The 11198-nt window shown below is 38.2% G+C and overlaps 1 non-coding gene across 1 annotated transcript; it reads left to right on the top strand.

Annotated features, from left to right (window-relative positions):
• Positions 1-5917: 5917 nt before the first annotated feature.
• On the top strand, positions 5918-6025 carry LOC148545427 (small nucleolar RNA R71). Its single transcript, XR_015900237.1, has one exon. It is a non-coding gene; the product is annotated as a small nucleolar RNA R71 (small nucleolar RNA).
• The last annotated feature ends 5173 nt before the right edge of the window (positions 6026-11198 follow it).

Here is an 11198-nt window from a genome sequence, read left to right as displayed (position 1 = left end):
TTCTTGTTGTTGCTCCTCTTGAGTCTCTTCACTCTGACCCCATGTGGTTGATGGCTGGCTAGTGTTGACTGCTGCAACTTGGAGACTGTCAATCCTCTTAGCCATTTGCTCAAATTGTTGTTGAAATTGCTGCTGCATCATCTTGTTTTGAGCTAGGATTGAATCCACTCCGTCTAGTTCCATTACTCCTCTTCTTTGTGATGGTTGGCGGCTTCTTTGATGAGCAAAGAAATATTGATTGTTGGCCACCATGTCCACAAGATTCTGAGCTTCCTCAGCAGTTTTCATTAGTTGTAGTGAACCTCCAGCAGAATGATCTAATGCCTCCTGAGATTTCAATGTCAGGCCTTCATAGAAATTTTGCAGCACATCCCATTCATTGAACATCTCTGGAGGGCACTTTCTGATTAAGGCTTTGTACCTCTCCCATGCTTCATACAAGGATTCCGCATCTAATTGTGTGAATGTCTGCACCTCAGTTTTCAGCCTGATGACTCTCTGGGGTGGATAGAATTTGGCTAGAAATTTAGCCACCAAGTCATCCCAACTAGTGATACTTGCTTGGGGAAAAGTTTCAAGCCATTGTGCAGCCTTATCCCTTAATGAGAACGGGAACAGCAGAAGCTTGTAAGTCTCAGGATTCACACCATTGGATTTGACAGTGTCACAGATCCTCAAGAAGGTAGATAGATGTTGATTTGGATCCTCCAATGGTCCTCCTCCAAATGAGCAGTTATTCTGGACCAATGTGATGAGTTGTGGCTTCAGTTCAAAGTTATTTGCATTGACATTAGGGGTGAGAATGCTGCTTCCACAATGTCTAGCATTTGCAAAAGTATAGGAAGCCAATACTCTCCTCTGTTGTGGTGGATTATTAACTCCTTCTCCTGGATTAGATGTATCTCCTTCCATCTCGTGGTATTCTTCCTCAGATTCTTCTTCTCCAACAATACTTTTCCCTCTTTCGGCTCTTCTTAACCTCCTGAGAGTTCTTTCGTCTTGTTCATGAAAATTGGGTATGGCTCTTTGTGTACCTGACATTCAAGCAGAACATAAGAGCACACAAACCAGTGATACTTCAATCTACTGCTAGAATGAAGTTTTAGTTAGCTTAAGCAAAAATTCAAACAGTTAGTGGGTTAATCAAAGGTTAAAGAAAAATAAAGAAAAAGTGCTTGATCTAGATTACCACCTCACTTAATCATTGTCAATCTAATCAATCCCCGGCAACGGCGCCAAAAACTTGATGAGATATTTTGATGAGAAACGAATCTCTCCCAAAACACCACAAATCTAACCGGCAAGTGCACCGGGTCGCATCAAGTAATAAAAACTCACGGGAGTGAGGTCGATCCCACAGGGATTGAAGGATTGAGCAATTTTAGTTTAGTGGTTGATTTAGTCAAGCGAATCAAGATTTGGTTGATGGTTTTGTGACTTGCAGAATTTAATTGCATTGAATTAAAAAGAACAAGAAATTAAATGGCAGAAACTTAGAGTGCAAGAAATGTAAATTGCGGAATCTTAAAGTGCAAGAAATGTAAATTGCTTGAAATGTAAAGGGGATTGGGATGTGGATTTGCAGAAATTAAACAAGGAAAAATTAAATTGCATCAAACAGAAGGGAAAAAGGGAATTGGGATTGAACCGGATATGTAGCAGAAAAGTAAATGAACATAAGAAAGCACGAAACAGAATGTAAATTGGAGATTTGGATCTCAGGACCCAGAGACTAGAAAACCAAGTCTAGATCTCAATGCCTTCCTAGATCCAACAAGAACAATAGCAAGGAAATTGTAAATTGCAAAGAAAAGAGATGAAGAACAATGAACCGGAAATGGAATTCAATTAACTGTAAAGAAACAGAGAGATCCAAGATTGAGATTGAAATAGAATTTCTTCAATTCTCCAATCCAAGATCCAAGACAAATGTAAAATGAAATTGAAAGTAATGAAAGCAAGAAATTAAAGTTCACTCAAGTTCAAAAGCTCTCCGAAAACTATTATGAAAACTCTAAAAGGAAAGCTCTAAAAGAAAACTCTCCCCAAAAAGCTCCCTAAACAAATTGAATTCTATCCTATTTATACACTTTCCAAAATGATCTTCAAGCCTTGAGTTGGGCCTTTGTTCTTGGTGGAATTGGGTTGAAAGAGGCCTTGGTTGATTGCTCTTGAAGATTGAAGAAGAACCGAAGTGAACCAATTGAACCGGAAATGGAGTTAGCCAACGTTGGTCTTCAACGTTAGGGTCAAAGTTAGGGGTCTAACTTTGACCCTAACTTTTCATATCAGCAAACCACATTCTTCTGGTTTAGACGTTGGCGCCAACGTTAGGGGTCTAACTTTGACCCTAACGTTGGCCTTGCTTGGTGTGATTGGTGCCAACGTTAGCCTCCACGTTAGGGGGCTAACGTTGGCGCAAACGTTGCCTACTCCCCCATTGTGATTTAAGTGCCAACGTTAGCCTCCAAGTTAGGGGGCTAACGTTGGCGCAAACGTTGGTAGCCCAGGGAGAAACTCTCAAGTTCCAACGTTAGCCTCCAAGTTAGGGGGCTAACGTTGGAGCTAACGTTGGCTACTTCCAAAGAGTGATTCATATGCCCAACGTTAGCCTCCAAGTTAGGGGGCTAACGTTGGGGCTAACTTCATGCAACCCGGTTCAATTTTCACTTATTCCATTGTCCTCTCTTCACTCCTAGCCATTCCTCTTTGCTTCAACCTTTCTCCAAGCCTTCTTCACCTATCATTGATCAACCAAACTAATCAAAGTTTTGCTCAAAATCATGAGGTATTCAATCTTCCACAATATGCAACAAATATAGTTCAAAACCTCATGAAATGGCATGAATTCACATATGGTTGGTTCAATCAAGGGAAACATGAAAATCTACTCAATTAGCTTGCTTGTAGCTTAAGAAAGTGCATAATTCTAATGAAAACAAAAGAAAAAGACTAGCTAAAATGGGCTAGGATGACTTGTCATCACTCCTCCCTCAGAGCTCTTTGATCTTCTCTAATCTCATGGAGAGATGGAGTGCTCTTGGTGCTCCACCCTTAATTGTCCCATGTTGAAACTTAATTCTCCTAGGAAGGTGTTGATTTTCTCCCAATAGTTTTGTGGAGGAAAGTACATCCCCTGAGGTATCTCAGGGATTTCATGATGAGGAACTTCCTTATGCTCTTGTTGAGGTCCATGAGTGGGCTCTCTTGTTTGCTCCATCCTTTTCTTAGTGATGGGCTTTTGAGATGAATCTCTCCATCTCCCATGACTCAGAGGTGGAAGCAATTGCCTTTCCTTTCCTCTTTCTTGAGGTTTCTCTGGCCTTAGGTGCCATTAATGGTTATGGAAAAACAAAAAGAAATGCTTTTACCACACCAAACTTAAAAGGTTTGCTCGTCCTTGAGCAAAAGAAGAAAGAAAGTAGTAGAAGAAGAAGAAAATGGAGGAGATGGAGGGAGAAGGTGTATTCGGCCAAGGGGGAGAAGTAGTGGTTGTAATGTGTGAAAATGGAGTAGTGTTGAGGGGTTTATATAGGGGTGGGGGGAAGGGTAGGTTTCGGCCATTAGGGTTGGGTTTGGGAGGGAAAAAAATTTGAATTTTGGAGGTAGGTGGGGTTTTGGGGGAAGAGTGGATGGATGTGAGTGGTTAAGGGTATTTAGGGAAGAGGTATGGAGGCGATTGGTGAAGGGTATTTGGGGAAGAGAGTTATGAAAAGGTGTGAAGAGGAGAGAAGAAGAGGTGGGGGTAAGTGGGGATCCTGTGGGGTCCACAGATCCAGTGGGGTCAAGGATTTAGCATCCCTGCTCCAATTAGGCGTGCAAAACGCCCTTAGAATGCATGTCTGGCGTTAAATACCAGCTTGCTGCTTGTTTCTGGCATTTAATGCCAATTCCATGCTCTGTTCTGGCGTTAAACGCCAGTCTGGTGCTTGTTTCTAGCGTTTAACGCCAGCTTGATGCTTCTTTCTGGCGTTAAACGCCAGTTTGATGCTTCTTACTGGCGTTTAAACGCCAGTAAGCTCTTCCTCCAGGGTGAGTTGTTTTTAATGCTTTTTTCATTCTGTTTTTGATTTTTCAGTAGTTTTTGTGTCTCCACATGATCATCAACCTAAAAAAACATAAAATAACAATAGAAAATTAATAGATATAATTAGATAACATTGGGTTGCCTTCCAACAAGTGCTTCTTTAACGTCAATAGCTTGACAGTGAGCTCTCATGGAGCCTCATAGATGTTCAGAGCATTATTGGGACCTCCCAACACCAAACTTAGAGTTTGAATGTGGGGGTTCAACACCAAACTTAGAGTTTGGTTGTGGCCTCCCAACACCAAACTTAGAGTTTGACTGTGGGGTTTCTGGTTGACTCTGCAGTGAGAGAAGCTTTTCATGCTTCCTCTCCATGGTTACAGAAGGAGAACCTTGAGTCTTAAATACAAGGTAGTCTTCATTCAGTTGAAAGACCAACTCTCCTCTGTCCACATCAATCACAGCTTTTGCTGTGGCTAGGAAGGGTCTTCCAAGGATGATGGATTCATTCTCATCCTTCCCAGTGTATAGGATTATGAAATCAGCAGGGATGTAAAGGCCTTCAACCTTTACTAACAAGTCCTCTACTAGTCCATAAGCCTGTTTCATGGATTTGTCTGCCATCTCTAATGAGAATTTGGCAGCCTGTACCTTAAAGATTCCTAGTTTCTCCATTACAGAGAGTGGCATTAAGTTTATGCCTGACCCTAGGTCACACAGAGCCTTCTCAAAGGTCATGGTGCCTATGTTACAGGGAATTAGGAATTTACCAGGATCCTGTTTCTTTTGAGGTAAAGTGTGCTGAACCCAGGTATTCAGTTCATTAATGAGCAATGAAGGCTCATCCTCCCAAGTCTCATTACCAAATAGCTTGGCATTCGGCTTCATGATTGCTCCTAAATACTGGGCAACTTGCCCTTGAACAATGTCTTCATCTTCTTCAAAAGATGAATAGTCATTAGAGCTCATGAATAGTAAAAGGAGGTTCAATGGAATCTCTATGGTCTCTAGATGAGCCTCAGATTCCTTTGGTCCCTCAAAAGGAAACTCCTTATTGGTCACTGAATATCCCAAGAGGTCTTCCTCACTAGGATTCACGTCCTCCTCCTCCTTTCTAGGTTTGGCCACACCAAGTAAGGTTATGGCCTTGCACTCTCTTTTTGGATTCTCTTCTGTATTGCTTGGGAGAGTACTAGGAGGAGTTTCAGTGACTCTTTTACTCAGCTGGCCCACTTGTGCCTCCAAATTTCTAATGGAGGATCTTGTTTCATTCATGAAACTTAGAGTGGCCTTAGATAGATCAGAGACTATATTTGCTAAGCTAGATGGATTCTGCTTAGAATTCTCTATCTGTTGCTGAGAGGATGATGGAAAAGGCTTGCTATTGCTAAACTTGTTTCTTCCACCATTATTAAAGCCTTGTTGAGGCTTTTGTTGATCCTTCCATGAGAAATTTGGACGATTTCTCCATGAGGGATTATAGGTGTTTCCATAGGGTTCTCCCATGTAATTCACCTCTGCTATTGCAGGGTTCTCAGGATCATAAGCTTCTTCTTCAGAAGATGCCTCTTTAGTACTGTTGGATGCAGTTTACAATCCATTCAGACTCTGAGAAATCATATTGACTTGTTGAGTCAATATTTTATTCTGAGCCAATATGGTATTCAGAGTATCAATTTCAAGAACTCCCTTCCTCTGAGGCGTCCCATTACTCATAGGATTCCTTTCAGAAGTATACATGAACTGGTTATTTGCAACCATATCAATGAGTTCCTGAGCTTCTGCAGGCGTTTTCTTTAGGTGAATGGATCCACCTGCAGAATGGTTCAATGACATCTTAGCTAATTCAGACAGACCATCATAGAATATATCCAGGATGGTCCATTCTGAAAGCATGTCAGAAGGACACTTTTTGGTCAATTGCTTATATCTCTCCCAAGCTTCATAGAGGGATTCACCTTCTTTCTGTTTGAAGGTTTGAACATCCACTCTAAGTTTGCTAAGCTTTTGAGGAGGAAAGAACTTGGTTAAGAAAGCCGTGACCAGCTTATCCCAAGAGTTCAGGCTATCTTTAGGTTGAGAGTCCAACCATATTCTAGCTTTGTCTCTTACAGGAAATGGGAAAAGCAGAAGCCTGTAGACCTCAGGATCAACCCCATTGGTCTTAACAGTATCACAGATTTGCAAGAATTCAGTTAAGAACTGAAAAGGATCTTCTGATGGAAGTCCATGAAACTTGCAATTCTGTTGCATCAGAGAAACTAATTGAGGCTTTAGCTCAAAATTGTTTGCTCCAATGGCAGGGATTGAGATGCTTCTTCCATGTAAATTGGAATTTGGTGCAGTAAAGTCACCAAGCATCTTCCTTGCAGTGTTATTATTTTCGGCCATGTCTCCTTCTTTTTTGAAAATTTTTGTCAGATTTTCTCTAGAGAGTTGTGCTTTAGCTTCCCTTAGCTTCCTCTTCAGAGTCCTTTCAGGTTCAGGATCAGCTTCAACAAGAATGTTCTTATGCTTGTTCCTGCTCATATGAAAAAGAAGAGAACAGAAAAGAAAATATGGAATCCTCTATGTCATAGTATAGAGATTCCTTATATGAGTATAAGAAGAGAAGGATGGAAGAAAAAAAAGATAAGAATTCGAACACAGAAGAGAAGAGTTAGTTCGAATTTTAGTAGAAGAGAAGTGTTAGTAAATAAATAAATAATTAGAAGGAGATGGAAGAATTCGAAAATAAAAAATAAAAAAAATATTTTTGTTTTTAATTTAAAATTAAAGTTAAAATTCAAAAATTGAAAAGGAAAATAAAATTAAATTGAAATTTAAAATAATTAATTAATGAAAAAGGAATTTTGAAAAAGAGGGGAGTGATTTTCGAAAATTAGAGAGAGAGAATTAGTTAGGTAGTTTTGAAAAAGATAAGAATCAATTAAAAGATAGGATTAATTTGAAAAAGATTTGAAAATCAATTTGAAAAGATAAGAGGTTAGAAAAGATTTTGAAATTGATTTTGAAAAAGAAATTTAAAAGGATTTGATTTTGAAAATTAAAGTTGGTTACTTGACAAACAAGAAACAAAAAGATATGATTTTAAAATTTAAAGATTGAACCTTTCTTACTAGGCAAGTAACAAACTTAAAATTTTTGAATCAATCACATTAATTGTTAGCATTAATTTCAAAAATATGAAATAGAAATAAGAAAAAGATTTTGAAAATAAATTTTGAAAATTTCGAAATTATGAAAGAAAAAATGAAAAAGATTTGATTTTTGAAAAAGATTTGAAAATGGTAGAATTTTTAAATTGAAATTTTGACTTGATTAGTGATAAACCACTATTTTATGGTTTATCTTGTGCTCAATTGAGTGGATTTTATCAACTCTTTACCCACTTATTCATACTATTTGCATGGTTTTACATTTGCCTTCCTAGTTATGTGCTATGATTGAAAACATGCTTCTTTGGCCTTTAAATTGCTAATTATTAATCCTCTCTTATTACCATTAGATGCCTTGATATGTGTGTTAAGTGTTTTCAGAGATTATAGGGCAGGAATGGCTTGGAGGATGGAAAGGAAGCATGCAAAAGCGGAAGGAATACAAGAAGTTGGAGGAACTACAAAGCTGTCAGCCTGACCTCTTCGCATTCAAACAATCATAACTTGAGCTACAGAGGTCCAAACGACGCGGTTCCAGTTGCGATGGAAAGCTAACGTCCAGGGCTTTGATTTGATATTTAATATGCCATAGTTTCCTTGACGCTAAGTGACGCGATTGCATGCTCCATGCGGCCACATCGCAGTGACGAAAAAATCAGCGTGTTTGAATTCGCAACCAGCAAATTCTGGGCTATTTCTGACCCAGTTTGCTGCCCAGAAAACACATATTAGAGGCTATAAAGTAGGAGAATGTATCCATTAATGATCAAGATTTTCATAATTCACTTTTCATAGGATTTAGATGTAGTTTTTAGAGAGAGGGGTTCTCTCCTCTCTCTTAGGATTAGGATTTAGGATTTCTCTTAGTTTTAGGAGTGCCTCTCAATCCCAGGTTCAATGTTCTTTTACTTTATATTTATCTCTTACTTTCAGATACTTTAATGCTTATATTAGTTATGTTGCCTATTTGGCTTATGCTACATTCATGTTATGATTTTCTTAATTAATATTATTTGAGGTTTTTCAGTTTATTATTGCTTTCTTTTATTTACATTATTGTTATTCCTATCTGAAGACATTTTTATTCCAGTAGATTTACTTTTCTCCTTTTGGTCTTGGTTAAGAAATCAGTAACTCAAGAGTTATTAAACTCAAACATGATTGATAATTGTTATCTTTGTTAATTAAATTGAACTTCAATAATCCCAATCTTTTCTTAGGAAATAAATAGGATCTGAAGATCAAACCAATTAATCCCTTGACCTTCTTTTGCCTTAGTAAAGGTTAACAAAGTGGAGTTAAGATTCAATTTTCATCATCATTGATAAGGATAGCTAGGATAGGACCTCTAATTTCTCATACCTTACCAAAAGTTTATTTACAGTCATCTATTTATTTTACTTGCCATTTAAATTGCTTGTTCTTCATTTACTGTATTTGCTAATTAGACTATTTGCTCCTCATTTCCAAAACCCCCAATTTACAAGACTCATAACCAATAATAAGAACACCTCCCTGCAATTCCTTGAGAAGATGACTCGAGGTTTGAATACTTCGGTTATCAATTTATTTAGGGGTTTGTTACTTGTGACAACCAAAACATTTGTATGAAAGGACTTTTGAAGGTTTAGAAACTATACTTGCGACGAGGATTTATCCGCAAATTTCTAGACCATGCAAAAGTTCTCTCATCAAAATGGTGCCGTTGCCGGAGATCGAACCCGGGTCGTCCGCGTGACAGGCGGAAATACTTACCACTATACTATGCCGTGATTAGTGTGTTGAGTAGTTTCAGATCTTCTAAGGCAGGAATGACTTAAAGGATGGAAAGAAAACATACAAAAATGGAAGGAAAGCACAAAACAGAGTTTTTGAAGAAACTGGCAGCCACGCGATCGCATGGGCGACGCGGCCGCATGCCAGCGCAAAAAGGCATTGACGCGGCCGCCTGACTGATGCGACCGCGCGCCTCGAGCGAACGGCGCCATTTTGACGTTAGCATTTTTGCCAGTAAAGAATTTTATAAAAACAGTCGCGTTGTAGATACAGTCTCTAAACCAACAGAAATCCCTTCGTACAAACGTTTTGGTTGTCACAAGTAATAAACCCCTAAATAAATTGATAACCGAAGTATTCAAACCTCGGGTCATCTTCTCAAGGAACTGCAGGGAAGTATGTTCTTATTATTGGTTATGGAGGTTGTAAATTGGGGTTTTGAGAATGAGGAGTGAATGGTTTAATTAGCAATTAAAGTAAATGAAGAACAAGTGATTTAAATGGCAAGTAAAATAAATAGATGTCTGTAAATAAACTTTTGGCAAGGTATGAGAAATTAGAGGTCCTATCCTAGCTATCCTTATCAATGATGATAAAAATTGAATCTTAATTCCACTTTGTTAACCTTTACTAAGGCAAAGGAAGGTCAAGGGATTAATTGGTTTGATCTTCAGATCCTATTTATTTCCTAAGAAAAGATTGGAATTATTGAAGTTTAATTTAATTAACAAAGATAACAATTATCAATCATGTTTGAGTTTGATAACTCCTGAGTTACTGATTTCTTAACCAAGACCAAAAATGAGAAAAGTAAATACACTGGAATAAAAATGTCTTCAGATGGGAATAACAATAATGTAAATAAAAGAAAGCAATAATAAACTGAAATACCTCGAATAACATTAATTCAAAGAGTAATCTGTAACATAGAAGAATTCATAAATTAAATTGCAAAAGTAAATAAAAGGGAATACTGAACCTAATAAAGAGATAATCCTGAAAGCGAATAAAATCCTAATTCTAAATCCTAATCCTAAAGAGGGGAGAGAGAGGAGAGAACCTCTCTCTAAAACTAAACCTAAATCATCAAAAACTAACTAAAAGTGGAGACTCTCCTTGAATGGATGCATTTTCCCACTTCATAACCTCTGGTCTATGCCTTCTGGACTTGGATTTGGGCCAATAAGGGCTTCAGAATTTGCTATGAGTGTTTTCTGCAAGTTCTGGTGCGTGGCCCCTGTCACGCGTCCGCGTGGGTCACGCGGTCGCGTCATTCGGGGTTTTCCTTGTCACGCGGTCGCGTCAGTCATGCGACCGCGTCATATGTGTTTCCCTCGAGGTGCGCGGTCGCGTCAGTCATGCGGCCGCGTCAATGTCTTTTCGCGCTGGCATGCGGCCGCGTCGCCCATGCGATTGCGTGTCTGCCAGTTTCTTCAAAAACTCTGTTTTGTGCTTTCGTTACATTTTTGTATGTTTCCTTTCCATCCTTTAAGTCATTCCTGCCTTAGAAGATCTGAAACTACTCAACACACTAATCACGGCGTCGAATGGAAATAAAGGTAATTAAAATAATTAATTTTAAAGCATAGGAAACATGTTTTTCACATACATCACATAATAAGGAAGGGAAAGTAAAACCATGCAAATAATATGAATAAGTGGGTGAAGGATTGAATAAATCACTCAGATTAAGCACAAAATATATCATAAAATATGGGTTTATCAACCTCCCCACACTTAAACAATAGCATGTCCTCATGCTAAGTCCAAGAGTAATGTTAGGTTAAAGTGGTGGAATGCCATGCAATGCAATCTAATCTAAATGCAACTACCTAGATGCATCATGCAATTCTAATTTTTATTCACTTGTATATAAAGCTTGCATGTAGTTGAAGTAATTCACATTCTCAAGGAGTCATATATATATATATAGCCAAACCTTAGATAGATGATAAAGTGCCTTTACAATTGAAATGGGAGAGAAAAACATTTTATAAACTTGCAAGACAATTAATAATTTCGGCAGAGATATTTGTTAATGAGCTATTGAACCCTCACTGGATTTTGTGTTTACTCTCTAGTCGCTCAGTGTTTATTGGGTTAATCACTCTATTCTTTTTTTTATTCTTACTTTCTATAACTTTGTTCTTCATCTAACCAATCAACAATTATAGAATATAGACATACCAAAAATCATGAGGTCTTTAGTTAAGGTTGTAATGGGGCCAAGGTAAAGG

Source organism: Arachis ipaensis, chromosome B9 (genome assembly GCF_059453495.1).
Source record: "Arachis ipaensis isolate K30076 ecotype BB chromosome B9, ASM5945349v1, whole genome shotgun sequence".
In the NCBI taxonomy this organism is placed as follows: domain Eukaryota; kingdom Viridiplantae; phylum Streptophyta; class Magnoliopsida; order Fabales; family Fabaceae; genus Arachis; species Arachis ipaensis.
This window is presented reverse-complemented; position numbering and strand designations above follow the sequence as displayed.